The sequence below is a fragment of the Eptesicus fuscus genome, chromosome 6 (genome assembly GCF_027574615.1).
Source record: "Eptesicus fuscus isolate TK198812 chromosome 6, DD_ASM_mEF_20220401, whole genome shotgun sequence".
Lineage (NCBI taxonomy): Eukaryota > Metazoa > Chordata > Mammalia > Chiroptera > Vespertilionidae > Eptesicus > Eptesicus fuscus.
Window position 1 is genome coordinate 94,959,357 of NC_072478.1, and position 16,290 is coordinate 94,975,646.

General features: G+C 43.4%; 1 long non-coding RNA gene and 1 other non-coding gene across 2 annotated transcripts in view; one reads left to right on the forward strand and one right to left on the reverse strand.

The window, feature by feature from the left end:
- Positions 1-16,290, forward strand: part of LOC114233756 (uncharacterized) — a 91,526-nt gene that overhangs the window by 45,998 nt on the left and 29,238 nt on the right. Inside the window, exon 2 of the long non-coding RNA XR_008556437.1 lies at positions 7,207-7,278. This is a non-coding gene — a long non-coding RNA (uncharacterized LOC114233756). The remainder of the gene's footprint in view (positions 1-7,206; positions 7,279-16,290) is intronic.
- LOC114233779 (U6 spliceosomal RNA) lies at positions 5,211-5,312 on the reverse strand. Its single transcript, XR_003619932.1, has one exon. It is a non-coding gene; the product is annotated as a U6 spliceosomal RNA (small nuclear RNA).

Sequence of the window (16,290 nt, forward strand, 5' to 3'; positions counted from 1 at the left end):
TCTGGGTCATTGCACTTGAAATAAGTAAGTGCCCCTCCTCCCCTCCCATAAATAGGCATCCACAGTAAGAACAATAGTGATGCCTAGACTTTGTTTGTTGGAATAATAGCATATCAAGGGCCTTATCTTTTACTTGGGAACAAAGCACAAAAGAATAATTTAAACTTCCAATTTGACAAAAGAGATCTACACCACACCACAGTTTATTTTCTGTCTCTGTGGTATCATTCAATCTAGCAGAGCTAGAGAATTTGGTACAAAGAGGGCAGAATGTTGGCTTAGTGGTGCCACAGGGTCTGGGATCCCTGGATGGGAAGGTCTCCCGAATCCTACCTCACAGTCATGGGAGGGGCTGGGAGACCCTGGGCACAGATGCAGGAGAGTGAAGTGAAGGCGTGAGCTTGTGGAAGTTTCTATCTGATTGCTTTATTTCCTTATGATTTGGAGAAGCAAAGTTAAGAGCTGAAAATGGGGAAGGGGATTTGAGGTTTGCAACGATAGGATAAGGCCTGGAAGAATCATTTGGGAGGGTGGGAGAGTGCATGGAGGCTGAGCTGCTAGAGGTTCATGGTCACGATTTTACAGTGACCAGTTGGTGTGGCTATGTTTTTCTTCAGTGCCTTTAAGCTCTCAGGGTGCAAGTGCAGAGCAGGCAGAGACTTGGTTTGAACTGAAAATGTATGGTTAGGCAGGTGAGTGTTACAAGGTGAGAAGAGGCCAGGGGGTTGGGCGAGAGGGAGTGATGATAAGAATGGACCAGGGAATGTGAGCTTGTGGTCTCCGTCTCTCCCTCTGTCCCCAGTGCCATATACTCACTTGGAGAGAAGGATGCTTGAAAGTGAGATTTTGGAGAGAATTCCCTCCTCTTCCCTTCTTGGGCTCTTATGGCTAGACTGGTAACAATATGGACACAAGACCAGATTAACAGAAGAATGAACAATTGAGTGTGTGCACACGGGAGATCAGAGATGATACTCCTGAAGTGATGAACCAGCCAACTTTTTATATGTTTTAGACAAAGATAAAATACATTTCTGCAGAACTGACAGGATACTTGGGTTTGGGTACCCATGAGTAGGAATCTACACCAAGTGTGGGCTTGGGTAGAATATTAGTAACAAGGCTTATTTATGTTAACTTTTTGAGCCTAGATCCTTCACTCGGGTGAGAAGGGTGTCTGTTTCAGCCTCCAGGGGCAGGGAGGGCCCCTTTCACATGGCAGATTTACCTCCTGCTTTCAGGGTGACAGATGGAGAGAGGTCAGATGGCAGTTTTGCATTGGCAGTTTTTAAAGTAACTTTAATTCACAGTAATCAGTATGTCATGGGGGGGGGGACATCTTGGGACAGCCTGCCCTGGGCCTCCACAGCAATGCCAAGGTCTAGGTCTGGGGTGAGGCCATGAGAGTGACCGGTCAAGTGGGTTGGAGAACAAGCTCATTGGAGGCAGGAAAATCAAGGAGCTGAGGGAAAAGGACATTGGAACGGTCAAATGTAATATTCTGGATGTTACTGACTGCATTCACTTGCTCTAGCTGTTTTATGTATTTTCTATAAATTGGTAGTGATAGAGACTTGTTCAGATTAAGGTTTGATTTTTTTTTTTTGGGGGGGGAGGTAACATCATAGGTGTTCCTTTTAAATTTTGAATCATGTGAATATATTGACTATTTAAAAGAGACAAATGGTAGGGGAGGGCAGGTTAGAGAGCAACCAAAGGACTAGTATGCATGCGTATTAGCATAACCAATGGACACAGACACTGGGGCGGTGGGGGCTTGCCCGGGGTGGGAATGGCTGAAGGGCGGGGGGTCAATTGGGGAAAAAGGAGACATATGTAAAACTTTAGATAATAAAAAAATAAATGAACATAAAATTTTTAAACTCCCCCTCCCCAAAAGAGTAGAAATGGAAATCACGAATAATGAAGGCAGAACTGCAACTGGAGAGAGGGAAGTGAGCCAGGAGATAAATATCCCAGAAGTGAAGCGTGGGAGGCTGGGAGTAGGACTGTAACAGGAGAGATGGTGGATGGTGTAATCTGGTAACATGAGATTAAAAACTGCTGGCGTTTTACAGGGGAAGGAAGGAGAACGTTCTGGAAGAGAGGAAGAAGGATACTACCCCATCTCCAGGCCTAGTGGATGGGAGAGTGTACAGCCTTTACCTGATGGATCTTCAGGGAAAGTCTCATTCTCAGGACAGAGCCAGGATTCTGTTAAAAAGACTGGGCAAGAGGGAGTGATGATAGCAATGGTCCAGGGAATCTGAGTTTCAGGTTAAGGGTACAGGGATACAGGTGCCACTGTGACTGCTCAGAGGAAGGATATGTGGAGGATTATGGATAGCAGGTGATAGTCAACTTGAGCTTAAAGGTGAGTAGAAAGAAGTTCTCCAAGCAGACAAGGAGGCAGGAAGGAGAAAGAAGAACATGGACAAAGGCATGGTGCATGGTTGGATTTGGGGAACTGAAAATAGATGGGTGAGAACAGAGGAGGAAGAATGAGGGGCTGGAGAGTCCAAGGCAGGGGCCCCCATCATCAAGGAACTTGAATGCCACATTTGCAGTTTGGACTTTTCTTTGAAGTGATTATGAGCCATCAAAGAAGTATAGGCAGGACAGTGGCTAGATTTTAAGAAAAGTATTGAACTCATTAAAACAACCATTCTGTGATTTGCATTTGTTCATTCTTGTATGTGTCTATGAATGCAGATATCTATCTATCTATCTATCTATCTATCTATCTATCTCTATCTATCTATCATCTATCAACAAATATGAAGCTGATTCCAGTTGTTCCAGCCCAGATTGTTGGCATCTGGACTCAACAAAATAAGGTTTAAGGCAGAGACAGAGCACTAAGAGGCTATAGCCCTCTAGTGGTTAGGAGTCTTCAGGCAGATAGAGACATAAACTGGATTCCCAGGTTGTCACTTACCAGTTTATGGCCTAGGCCAAATTACTTAATTTCTCTGACTCTCCTTATCAGTAACATGGGAATAGAAGTCCCGACTAGAAAGATTCCTATGTGAATTAAATGGGATCATGCAGTAATTTACTCAGCAGAGTGAGTGTTTTATGGTAAACGTTCAATAAATATTAGCTGTTATTTTCATGGTCTATGAACTTCAAACCTATATATGCTCGCCTACTTAGTTCCTCTCTGGTTTGGCTGCACATTGGAGTCAGCTGGTCCCGGTTTTCAAAAACACTCATACCCTGGTCCCGCCCCCAGGGAGTATCACGAATTTGGTAGAGGTACGGCTGGCCTGGGTGTTTTCATAAACTCCAAGGTGATTCTAATGTGCAATGAAGGTTGATTGTTATCGGTTCTCCAAGTGCTAGACCCTGAACCAGGAACATTAGCATCACCTGGGAATTAGTTAAAAAGGCAAAATTTCCCTGATCTGCTGAATCAGAAACTCGGGGTGAATCAGCAATCAGTGTTTTAATAAGCTCCCCTGGTGATTCTAATGAACACTCAGTTTCATAGGCACTGACCTAGGTGCAGCAATTCAAGGAGGTCACTTCAGATGTCGGAGTCTCCCATCTGAACCAATAGGTATCTCATCTTCCCCACCCACCTCCTCCACTTGCCCCAGCCTGCTCGCTCGCTCTCTCTCTCTCTCTCTCTCTCTCTCTCTCTCTCTCTTCCTTCAGAGGAGAATGGTTAGATTTAGAGTTGAAATTTCTTGTTCTTTGGGTTACTTAATTTTGTATATGTTCTTTTTCTTTTTTTTTTTTTTAGGTACGCTTCCATTCTCCCAATGAAATGTAGGTGCCAGATATTGGTTACATGGAGCTGAATAAGAAAGACACAGCTTGTAATCCCATGGAATGCCCAGTGTGATATTGTGTTTTATAATAACCACAGGGTGTCCCCCCCAAATGTACACACAATTTAACAGCTGATAGCTTAATTAATGTTTCGTTCTTTTCAGATTTAACCCATTGGAATTAATAATTGTTCAAAGTGTGTGTATATTTTTGGGGGACACCCTGTATATGTTTAGTTTTTGTCCCCACTTCTGGGACACAGCTCCTAAAACCCTTAAATTTCCTGTGATGTAAATGGGCGGCTTTTGAAAAGCACCTAAGGCCAGGGGCTGATTGGCAGGAGAAACCATCTGAATTAGAGGCTGGACTTTTCAGGCCCACCCCTCCCTGACCTCCGGGGAGGAGAAGGTGGGAGATTGAGCTCCGTCACCAATGGGCCAATGATTTCATCCATCACACCTGTAGTGAAGCCTCCATAAAAACCCCACGGACGGGTTTCAGAGAGCTTCCGGGTCAGTGAACATGTGGACATTCGGGGACTGTTTGGTGCCCAGAGAGCATGGACACTGTACCCCTCCCACCTGTCTGTTCCTGAGCTCTAGTCTTTCATAATGAACCCGAGACCTAGTAAGTAAAATGTTTCTTTGAGTTTTGTGAGCTGCTCTAGCAAATTAATTGAGCTTAAGGAAGAGGTTGTTGGAACTTCTAATCTGTAGCTGGGCAGTCAGAAAACCTGGGCTTGCAACTGGCATCTGAAGTGGGGACACGGGGTGGGCCCTGATGTGGGACTGAGCCCTTAGCCTGTGGAATTGGATGCTACCTCTGGGTACATACTGACAAACCGAGTTGAACTGGAGAGTGCCAGGCCGGTGTGGAAGTACTTGGTGTGGGAGAGCCCACCCCCAACCTCTCTTCCCCAACATTGGAATTGCAGGCAAGACTTTAATCAGTGTTAAAGGAAAGAGAGCAGCTCACTGGGCCTGTTCTGGGCACACATGTGAAGGGTGACTTTTTGGTGACCCTCCTTTGGCCCCGTTCACATCCTCCTCTTCCTGTCATCTGGTTTGCTCTGCTCTGCTCATGTGAAAACCTGCTCTCAGGTTTGGATCTGACCTCAATCATTTGTAATTGAGTCTGAGTGTCAGTCATGTGTGCTGACCAGACTGTATGCACCCGAGGAAAGGGACCGTGTCTCTATTTCTTTGTATCCACACACTTCTCCAAGTTCAGATTCCTGCAGTAACATGCCACTTGTGTTTCTAAGGGGCAACTTGCTGAAAAGTGCAACTTGCTGGGTAACCTGGGGCAAGGCGGGGCACTTCTTGGCATCTCAGTATACTTATCTATAAAATGGGCTTGATGATTTAAAAAAATTTAAAATTGTTTACCATAGTATTTTTTTTACATAAAGAAAAAAGTACAAATCAGTACAGAAAAACACGGGGAACTCCACGAATTTGCATTTCATCCTTGCACGGGGACCATGCTAATCTCTGTATCATTCCAATTTTAGTACATATATGTGCTGCCCAAACTAGCACTGGGCTGATTTTTAACCGCCTTCAATTGTGAACACTGTATAAGATAGTGGGAGAAGGGCTTAGGTCAGCACCCCGCCTGGAATATAGAGGGCGCTCGTGAGTGGTTCTCGTTAATGATTGTTATTATATGGAAGGATAAGCTTTATCCCTCGAGCTGTCGGGAAGCGTTCTGGCAGTCTTTTCCCCGAGGAACAGCTCCCACGCTGACGGCCCCCTTTCCAAGCAGCCTGCCTGCAACTCACCTCTAGAAAGACCCCACGCGAGCTCTTACGCTTTCCCGTGGTCTCACCAACACTGCGTTGAGGACTTCCTAAATCTTCTCTTCAGGACGTTTAATACCTTGCTAAAGCCTCAGCCTATTTTAATTGAATTACTTCATTCCGTGTCAGGCTTAAAGAGCACCCTACAGGCTTTCAGCTCTGACTGAATGCATTAAAAAAAAATCAAATGGTTTAGATTATGGCCTAATCCTTGAGGGAGATATAAATAGAATCCCTTCTGCTCTCCTTTCATTTTCTTATGTTAGTTAAAAAACACTTATAGCATCTGCTTTTTCTTTTCTTCCCCAAATGCTCTTTAGTTGCCTTAGTAGGAAAGAGAATAAAACTCAGACTATAGCTAGATGTTGGGGAAGAGTTGACCATCTTAATTTTCAGGGCTGGAAGGGATTTTCGATTTTACCTGGTCTAACCTGCATAGTTTACCTGCTGTGGGGCAGAGGTTTAGAGTAGGAGACGGCTTGGCCAAGGCCACAGGACTTGACCTCCAAGGAGTGCAGCTTCCAAAAGACATGTTCTGCCCTGGCTGGTGTTGCTCAGTTGGTTGGGCATCATCCTATGCACCAAAAGGTTGTTTCAATTCCCAGTTAGGGCATATGCCGGGGTTGCAGGCTCCTCCCCGGTAGGGGGCGTGTAGAAGGCAGCCAATGGATGTGTTACTCTAATATAGATGTTTCTCTCTCTCCTTCTCTCTCTCTTTGTCTCTAAAAATCTATCTCTCTATATGTATACATATATACATACGTTTATATATATTTTTAGTCCTGGACAAGTATTGGGAGCCACAGTGAAATGTGGCATGGGACATTCAAGTGAGTTTGGCTAGGGTAGTGGTTATGTCTGGGCTCAGACTACCAGGAATTGAAGCTCGGGCCACATCACACCATCTGTCCCTGGGCAAATTATTTAATATTGCTGGGGCTTCAGTTTCCTTACCTCAGACTAAGGATAGTCATAGTACCTGCCTCAGAGTGCTGTTGAGGCAGACTACAATTCACTAAAAAGCTGAGTACTGCACCTGGCACATAGTAAGTATTCAATAAATTTTAGCAATTATTATTGTTACGGAAGAATTTTTTGAAAGGCTCGTATTGGGATGGTGATGGGAAAGCCCTCCGTATTAGCAGTGGTTGTGTGTTCCCCATAATGAGTGAATTTCTGGTCCTGCAAAAAGAAAGTCCCAGAGCTCCTGTATTTAAGGTCAGACCCGTCTTCTAATGAGAATAGAAGGGCAGGTGTCAAGGATCAGTTCTATCAGGGAGGGATGGAAACGATGCTGTCTGAGCCGCTGAGAGGACCAAATACAAAGGAATTTCAGTGCTTAGAAAATGTGGGAACTCAGAGAAAGGGAGGTGCTAGTAACAATAATAAAAACTATTTACCAAGTATCTTAACATCCATGATCTCATTTGATTCTCAACATTATATGTGAGTATACATTCTATGGATATTACATAGTGGGACATCAATAGCTCTGTTGGATAAACAAATAGCTGGGTAGGCATTTTCATCCCACTTGAATGAGGAAATAGGGACTCAGTTAGGCTTTGCTATGTAACAAACAACCCCAAAGCTTAAGGCAACACGGCTCACTTTTCATGCTTTTCTAGGTTTGCAAGGTGCGTCTGCTGGTTTGGCCTGGACTCAGAATGCTGGATGCTGGCAAGTCATTGGATTGGAAGGTAGGAGAAGGCCTCTTTTGTCTATTTGGCAGTTGATGCCAGATGTGGGCTCTGCCTTGCTTTTCCCCACGTGGCTTCTCCAGTCGTCTAGGTTAGCTTCCTCACACTGCGGTCTCAAGGAAGTGTTCCAAGAAGGTGGAGACAGAAGCTGCAGAGCTTTGGGGACTTACACAGTGTTGCGTCCGCTACACTCTATTAGTCAAAGCAGGTCACAGACCAGCTAAGAGTTAAAGGTTGGAGAAGCTCCCCCTGTTGATGACAGAAGCTGTGAAGAATTTGTAGTTTACTCCGAGATCAGCTAGGATAGTCTTTTACTAGCACTTGGCTAAGGTCCCAGAGCCCATAAGAGTCAGGGTCAGGACTCTTTAATTTACTCCGAGATCAGCTAGGATAGTCTTTTACTAGCACTTGGCCAAGGTCCCAGAGCCCATAAGAGTCAGGGTGAGGACTTGAACTTGGTGCCTGTGATTCTGGGGATTGTGACCTTTCTTCTATAGCAAGACCACTTCCACTGCAAAGGTCAACTTAGCTCAGGATGAGGCAAAGGCTTTTCCGCCCTTTGACATCGGGGACATTGGGCACCAGGTGTGTCTGTTGAATAATGTCATGATCTTAAAAAAAACCCCGTGATTTGGACATAGCATAGTTTTTCATTTGTATATGAAAATATTCATTTTTTTTGGGTATTGTAATTCAGTGTAGATGCTTTAAAATGAGAACCTAACAATGGTTTCCCTTCCAGGAGAACCACTGTGCCCAGGTGTGTCTTAATTTAGGTGTCATCCTCTCAATTGTTCATGGAAATCCAGGCCTAGGGAAATAAGCCCTTTACAAAAGGGGAGGTTTGAGTGATGGTCATGGGGTTCCCAAGCATTTGGCTGAGGCTTGAAAAGATGAAATAAGAAACACTGAAAGCAAAAAAAAAAAAAAGAAAAAAAGAAAAAAAAAGATTAAATTTCAAGCATCAGGGGCCCCTTTAAAACCTTAGAAAGACAGAACAGTCTGTTGGATATAAAACCTGTAGGAGAAGGTGCCCAAATAGCTTCCCAAACTGTAGTGATCTTTTCTGGGCAACAGGAGAAGAAAGTGATTCAGAAAACCAGTTGCTGGTTTTCAGTGCTTGTGATGACCTTTAGAACTTGACTGTGGCCTAAAGATGTACTTAATGGGACTAAAAATGGTTTCTTATGGGGAAAGTAAAGAACCAATATTCAGTCTCTCATTCCTGCCTGCTAAGGAGGAGGGGAATCACTCTGAGCCCCTGGCCTCTGTGGTGCTGACACGGGCAGCGGACAGGGCAATGGACCTGTAGAAAGTTTGAGGAGGTGGGCGCTCTGCAGGAGGCAGGGCCTGAGGCCACGGAGGAGAGAGGACTTGGGATGGGACACACTGGGAGGCTGCAGTGCACAGGTCACCTCTGGGTGAAGGAGGTGTGCATGGCCAGGGAGGATTTTGGGGAGTTCAGTGTTGTTCTCTAGTTGTGATGTAGTTAACTCCCCTTTTGTGCATCTTCAAGACTCCTTTTCTGAAGACCTGGTTACTCTTTGAGGCTTTTGGAGAACGATTTGTGTTTATTTTGAACATGACCTTACTTCAGAGAACAGCCACAAAGCAGTGGCTGGAAGACCTAGTTTTATTTGGGTTATCCTAGCTTTCTCCTAATCTTATTCTTTCCAGGAGATTTTGACCTTTCCAACCACGAATCGTTTTCAGTCGATGGGGTTTTACCAATTCCACAGATTTTAATTTTATTTCCTAATGAAGTTCATTTTGTTGTTAGGATGTGTTACTGGTGGTGAGTCGACAAGACTCTCGCTGAGAAGTGTTCCTTGGGCTGACAGTGAGATGTTAAGCTATCGCCAACCCAAGAGCAGGCTCTTCCAGGTCCCAGCCCGGCTGCTTTGAGCTGTGTGTGCCTGCTGGCCTGCTTTCCCGAGCACAATTTTGCAAGTAATGTAGAAACCATGATGGTGCCCCAGAGCCACCCTGACATTAGAGCCAGCAGGTATTAAAGTCATGACCATCGGTATTGCTCCGTGTACCTAGACAAGCTTTGCTACTCATATTAAGAGTCTATTGTCATCTTGTTCATTTCCCACTTTCTACCTTTTTATACTCTTTTCCTTGCTTTAGGCGAGGGATATTTGGATTAAGATGAGAAAATAGGGGTCTTTCCTGGAGAACTAGTCAAACCATGATAACGAGAATCAGAACATATATAAGCATGCACACATTCATAGGTTCATTGAGTCTTTTAATAACCTCAGGACTTAGGAGTATCTACATTTTGCAGAGGCTGGAAGAAATGGAACAATTAAGGTCACATAGCCAGTAAATGGCAAAGCTGAAATTCGGACCCACATCTCAGCATAAATTCTTTTTCTTCCTTTTTTTTTTTTTTTTTTTTGTGTGTGTGTGGTTCTCACTCTTTTTTTTTTTTATTTAAATTCTTTATTGTTTAAAGTATTACATAAGTCTCCCTTTCCCCGCATTGACTTCTCCTCAGCCACTCCCACTCCCCAGCACATGCTCGGCATACATTCTTAACCCCTATGCTACAGTGTCCTTCCTAAGTGACAGACAGGAGGTCTGGGTTCTAACCAAAGCTGGTTGCTCTTGTGCAAGTCCGTTCCCCTGCCCAGATCTCAGCTTTTTCATGAGTCAAGTGAAACGTGGACCTGACCTCTAAAGTCTATTCCAACTGCGTGATTCTGGGATTCAAGTATTTGCAGACACTTCCTGTGTGCTAGCGTGTTATCTTATGATAGGAGGGAAGGCATGCTACAGTCTGGGTGGACAATGGCATGATTCAGACTCTAACGGGAGAGAGAAGTACAGGAGTAAAAAAATTTATACTGCACCTGGCACATAACAGGCTCAAAAGAGTTAATAACTTGTTTGGTAATATAAACCAAAATATAAAATAATTTGAGACTCCTTTTAGTCTACATACTATATATATTTAAAACTCTTTGGCAAATGATATAAGTTGTAGTGCATATTGTGGGTCAAATTATTCTAATTTCCAAATCAGTTGTTGAGTTGTAGATTTCTTTCAGCTTTATTGAGCTACTAGAGGCCCGGTGCATGAAATTCGTGCACTGGGGAAGGGGAGTGGGCGGGAGGGGGGGAGGGGGAGGAAGGTCCTCTCAACCCAGCCTGCACCCTCTCCAATCTGGGATCCCTCGGGGAATGTCCGACTGCTGGTTTAGGCCTGATTCCGGGGATTGGGCCTAAACCAGCAGTCGGACAACCCTCTCACAATCCTGGACTGCTGGCTCCTAACCGCTCACCTGCCTGCCTGCCTGATCACCCCTAACTGCCCCCCCTGCCAGCCTGATCACCCCCAACTGCTGCCCCCCCACCCCCGCCGGCCTGGTTGCCCCCAACTGACCCCTGCCGGCTGGGTCACCCCACACAGACTGGTGATGGGTCGTTTGGTTGTCCCTTACTAACCCCCCTGCCAGCCTGGTTGCCCCACACAGCCTGTTCGGTCATCTGTTCGGTTGTGATGGTCACTTAGGCTTTTATATAGATAGATAGTTGACATATAACATTGTGTAAGTTTAAGCTGTACAGGGTGTTGACTTGCTATGCTTCTGTCTTGTGAAATGATTGCCACCATTAGGTTCCCAACACCTTCTTCATGTCACATAATTACCATTTCTTTTTTGTGATGAGAATGCTTAAGATTTACTCTCAGCAACTTTCTAGTATATAAACCACAGTATTAACTATAATCACCGTGCTGTACCTCAGATCCCTAGAACTTACTAATCTCATAACTGCAAGTTTGTACTCTTGTGTCTTATGTGTTCATACAAATTTTATGGTTGTTTTTTCTGTTTCTGTGAAAAATGCCATTGGAATTTTGATAGAGATTGCATTGAACTGTAGCTTGCTTTGAGCACTGTGGATATTTTAACATTAATTAATTCTTCCCATCCATGAACATGGGATATCTATTTTTTGCCTTCACTTTCTTTCATCAATGTCTTATAATTTTTAGTGTGTAGATCTCTCAACTCCTTGCTTGAATTTATTCCTAAGTACCGTATTTTCTGGTGTATAAGATGACTGGGCGTATAGAAGATTTTCCTGGGTTAAAAAGTCGTCTTATACGCTGGAAAATACGGTATTTGATTTTTTTGATGATATACGGGAAATTATTTTCTTAATTTCTTTCTGATAATTTATTTGTGTATAGAAATGTACCTGAATTTTATATCTTAATTTTGTATATTGCAACTTTATTGAGTTTGTTTATTCTAATATGTTGTTTGTTTTTTGGCAGAGTCTTTAAGGTTTCCTCTATATAATATCATGTTCTCTGCAAATAGAGATACTTTGACTTCTTCCTTTATAATTAGGATGCCTTTTATTTCTATTGCTTACATAATTGCTTTGGCTTGGACTTCCAGTGCTGTGTTGAACAGGAGTGCTGAAAGTGGGTATCCTTGTCTCGTTCTTATTAGAGAAAAAGCTTTCAGCATTTACCATTGAATATGATGTTAGCTGTGGGCTTGTCATATATGCCCTCTATTATTGTTGAAGTACTTTCTTTCCATACTCAGATACTGTAGTTGAGAGTTTTTATCATGAACAGATGTTGAATTTTGTCATATGCTCTCTCTTGGGGAGCACATGTTATGTCTTTAAAAGAAATACAATGGTTATGAATGGTGTATGAATCCAGAATAATACAAAAATTTGAAGTAACCCCAAATGGCTGCTAACTTGCCCCAGATAGTAAAGGAGTGTTTTGGAGGTTCCAACAGGCTGGATATTATATATGAGAAGGAAGAGAAACTCTATATTCTTCCTTGGCCTCCCTCCACCTTCTTCCTTACTTCTTCCCTCCTCTGCCCCAGTACAGCCTAGGACAGTGATGGCGAACCTATGACATGCGTGTCAGCACTGACACGCGTAGCCATTTCTGATGACACACGGCCGCTGAGGTTTATTAAATACAATTATATATACAATTATACATTTATGTTATTTAAACTATAAATATCGCGAAATAATGTTTTTTTCCTCAAAGTGACACACTACCTGAGTTATGCTCAGTTTTTTGGCGAAGGTTGACACACCAAGCTCAAAAGGTTGCCCATCACTGGCCTAGGAGGAACTTTACGGGAACAGAGATCTGATGGGGGAAGTGGAAGTGACTTCTGTGGAATGCATGATGTAAACTCCTTTCATCGTCTTCCTCTGAGATCCACAGTCTTATCCACACTGTTCCTTGACTGTTTGGTGCCTGTGGCCTCTTTTGGGAGGGCTTGAAGTGGAGGTTGAAGGAACAGCTCACTAATTGTGGAAAAATATACTTCAAGTATTGACAGTGATTGTTTTGGGCAATAGGAATCTAAGTTCTATTGTTTCTTTGTTGTTTAAATATATTAGTTTATATTAAAAAACACACCCTCTTTTTGTTGCTTGGGTAAATTTAGAAGAATTGATCAGCCTCTTTGGGGGTCTTCCATTGAGACAGGGTGTCCATAGGGCATTCCCTCCCCAGAGGGCAGGGGAGGGTGGTTGGCTTAAGCCTAGTCCCCACATTGGTTGCCAGAGGTATGGTTGCCTTTCAGCCATCATTATGGGAGAGTTTATTCATGATGCTCTGGTAAGTCTGGGATTTGGGGATTTGGATCCATGTCAGATTCTTAGGTTTTCATTTTTTATTCTGCAGTTCTACCTTAGAGAAATGAAAGCCAAGCCCTAACACATTAAGTTTTCACAAACTCTGTTTCATTTATTTCTCACAACAGATCTTACTTTTAACAGTTGAGAAAATTGAGGTTCAGAGAGATTAATGGCTTGTGGAAAATCACACAGTAGATTTGGGTTATCTAAAATCAGTCTGAGACTAAAGGTATTTTTTCTTTCTTCTTTTTATTTAAAGTATCTGGTTGGGACTATTTAACCTAGGGGGTAAAAAGTGTTTTACTTATAGAAAATGTCTACCAACCACTATATTTTATTTTCTTCTGAGCAGGAAATAAGAGGAAAGAGACAAAAACCGCAGCTTGAGGGAATAAAGCTAGCGATTACTACGGAGAAAAGAATCCTTGACAGGGATGTGCCATTTCTTGGACACAGGAATTGGTTACTAAGTATTTATTTAATCACACTGCGCTTTTTCTTAAATGTGATCTTATCTGTAAACTGCCTGAGAGGGCACAGTATAGCTAAATGATCTCAACAGCCCCTTGAAAGCTATGTTTGGCAAAGAATATTCTAGAGCCACATATATCAAAATTGCCTGAGGTGTTCAATTGGGGATTTGCATTTTTAAGACGTTTCCTTTATCAATCATGGTCCAGTCAGAGAAACAGCAATAGAAGAGAGATTTAATGAAAGGAATTAGTTATTGTATCAGTTATCTGCTGTGCAGTAATAAAACCCCCTAAAACTGAAAGCTTAAAAGAACAACTCTTTATTATTGCTCACCAGTCTATTAGCCAACTGGATTGCTTTTTGGTCTTGGCTGGGCTCCTTCAAGTATCTGTGGTGGGTGTGGCTCTGATTCTGGGATCTGGCTGCTGATTGGCTGGGGCAGTTGGCATTCCTTCATGAGGTCTCTCATGATTGGCTGGGGCCTTGGCTTTCCTCCATGAGGTCTTTCACGTTCCAGTGGGCTGGCCCGGATTCATTGACATAGAAGCTCAGTGGGATTCCAAAAGGAAGCATGCAAGGTCTTTAGGTCTAGAATTGGAACTGGTACAACATTGCTTTGCTGCCATTTGTTGGCTAAAGCAAGTCATCAGGCCAGCCCAGACTCAAGATGGGGAACTAGACTCCACCTTTTGATGGGAGGAGCTTTATAGTGACATCACAAAGGGGAGTAAGTACATTAATTGAGGCCATTTTGCCAACACTATCATAGTGATAATGGTGGAGTAAAAGGAGGAAGGGGATGTGCGGAGGACTAAACAGGATTGGGGAGGTCACTTGCGGAAGCTGCTGAACTGGAGCCCACACAAGTAATGCTGGGACCTCTGAGGGAGGTTTGCCAGGCTGCTACTGCTGGAACCTATACAGGCACCACCTGTGCTCATGCGGGGACCAGGATGACTTCTCCTTTCTGCCTGTCAGTGACTCACATTGGCCAAACCTAAGCAAAAGTCCCTGGCAAGAGAATCTGGGAAATGCAGGGTGCAGGCTTCCAGGCCTTGCAGCATGGAGGAGGGAATAGAAGGAGAGTGTGGGATTGCCACAATCCCATGGAATTCTTATCCCATGGAAGTGTTTTTTCTTTTAAATTTTAAATATATTTTTATTGATTTCAGAGAGAGGAAGGGAGAGGGAGAGAGAGATTGAAACATCAATGAGGAGAAGAATCATTGATTAGCTGCCTCCTGCACACCCCCCTACTGGGGATCGAGTCCGCAACCTGGGCACGTGTCCAGGATCCTTTAGTCCGCAGGCCAATGCTCTATCCATTGAGCCAAACTGGGTAGGGCCCATGGAAGTTTTGAGACCCATTCTCTTATGCTTTGATCCTAACACAAGATAATTAGCTTGAATGGGCAAGAAAGCCAGATTCCAGTCCTATTCATCAAAGTAAATGATCTGTCTAGAGGAGCAATAGGTATAAAAATCTCTATATTTGCCACTTGATTTGTTGCTTAGCCATCAGCACAGAGTATTTGCCTGCAGGTGTTCATGAGTTCAGAGAGGCAGGTGATCAGAATGAAAAAGTGCAAGAATATTAATCAAATGAAGATGATCAGGCAAAAAGTCAGTCTGTTATAGGTGTATAAGAAGATACAACTCTGAATTCTTCATGAAGAGATGGAATTTACAGAAAATGTTTTTAGAGAAATCTAGAAGCTTCCACTTAAGAGTCAGACAATAAGTACCATGGCTATGGGGACATCCAAAAGATGGGGCAAGGGATGGGAAGGCAGAAGGCAGGGTGACAAAGAGTCCAAGGGTGACGGCTCCTGGGAGGTTTATAAACACTCCACACTGAACACCTCAGAGGCATAAATTAAGATGACATTTAAATATACAATGGACTGATCTGGCACAAATGTGTTTTAAATATGCTTTACTTTCCTGTAAGAACTATTTAACAGTGATTATTTATACCGGGCTTAATCAATTAGTGTTTGAAATTGGCCTGCAAATGTGAAAAAATATAACTGCATAATCTCAGCTCTTTAAGATGCTCTAGAAGTCATTTCCTCCTTCTCCTCTCATGTGCATCTAATGAAATGGGGCTCAGAGTGCCTAGCCTGAGGTCACACAGTGGATTAAAGATGAAATGAGGACTAGAACTCTAGTAGAGTGGGTTTCTATGCCCTTTACTATAAATTAAACCTTGTATTTTGACAGAGGCCAGGCCTGTATCTGAATGAAGCAGTGTTTTCTAAATTGACCAGAATCACCCATGGGTACTTTTTCAACATAGATCTGTCTGATGCCCAGCCCAGAGCTTCAGAGGCAGATTCTGGGGCGTCAGAACAAAGCTGCAGGAGTATGTATTTTCAGAAAGCTTCCTAATTCATTTCTGATATCCTGATTCCTTTTCCTTTGTCCAATCCTGTGTAAGAACATGGTTTTAGGTATTGATTGTCAGAAGAGAGAACCATTTCTAGATCTCCATACAATTCCAGTTAGGGAAGACTTCTGCCTGAAGTCCCTGGACTGAGCGACTTCCTGCGGGGCACATGTGCTGTACACCCTCATTAGAAATTTCCATGGGCTGCCCAGATGGTGTGGCTCAGTTGGTTGAGTGTCATCTCATGCACTGGGAGGTCACCAGTTGATTCCTGGTCGGGGCACATGCCTGGGTTGAGGGCTCGATCCCCAGTGGGGGTTGTACAGTCAATCAATGTTTCTCTCTCATCCATGTTTCTATCTCTCTCTCCCTTTCCCTTCCTCTCTCTGAAATCAATAAAAACGTATGTTTTTTTAAAAAGAAATTTTCATGGGCCCATCCTTTGTACAGAGAGTAATAATGATGAAGGTGTAGCATTAACTATTATTGGGTTGGCTGCTCCA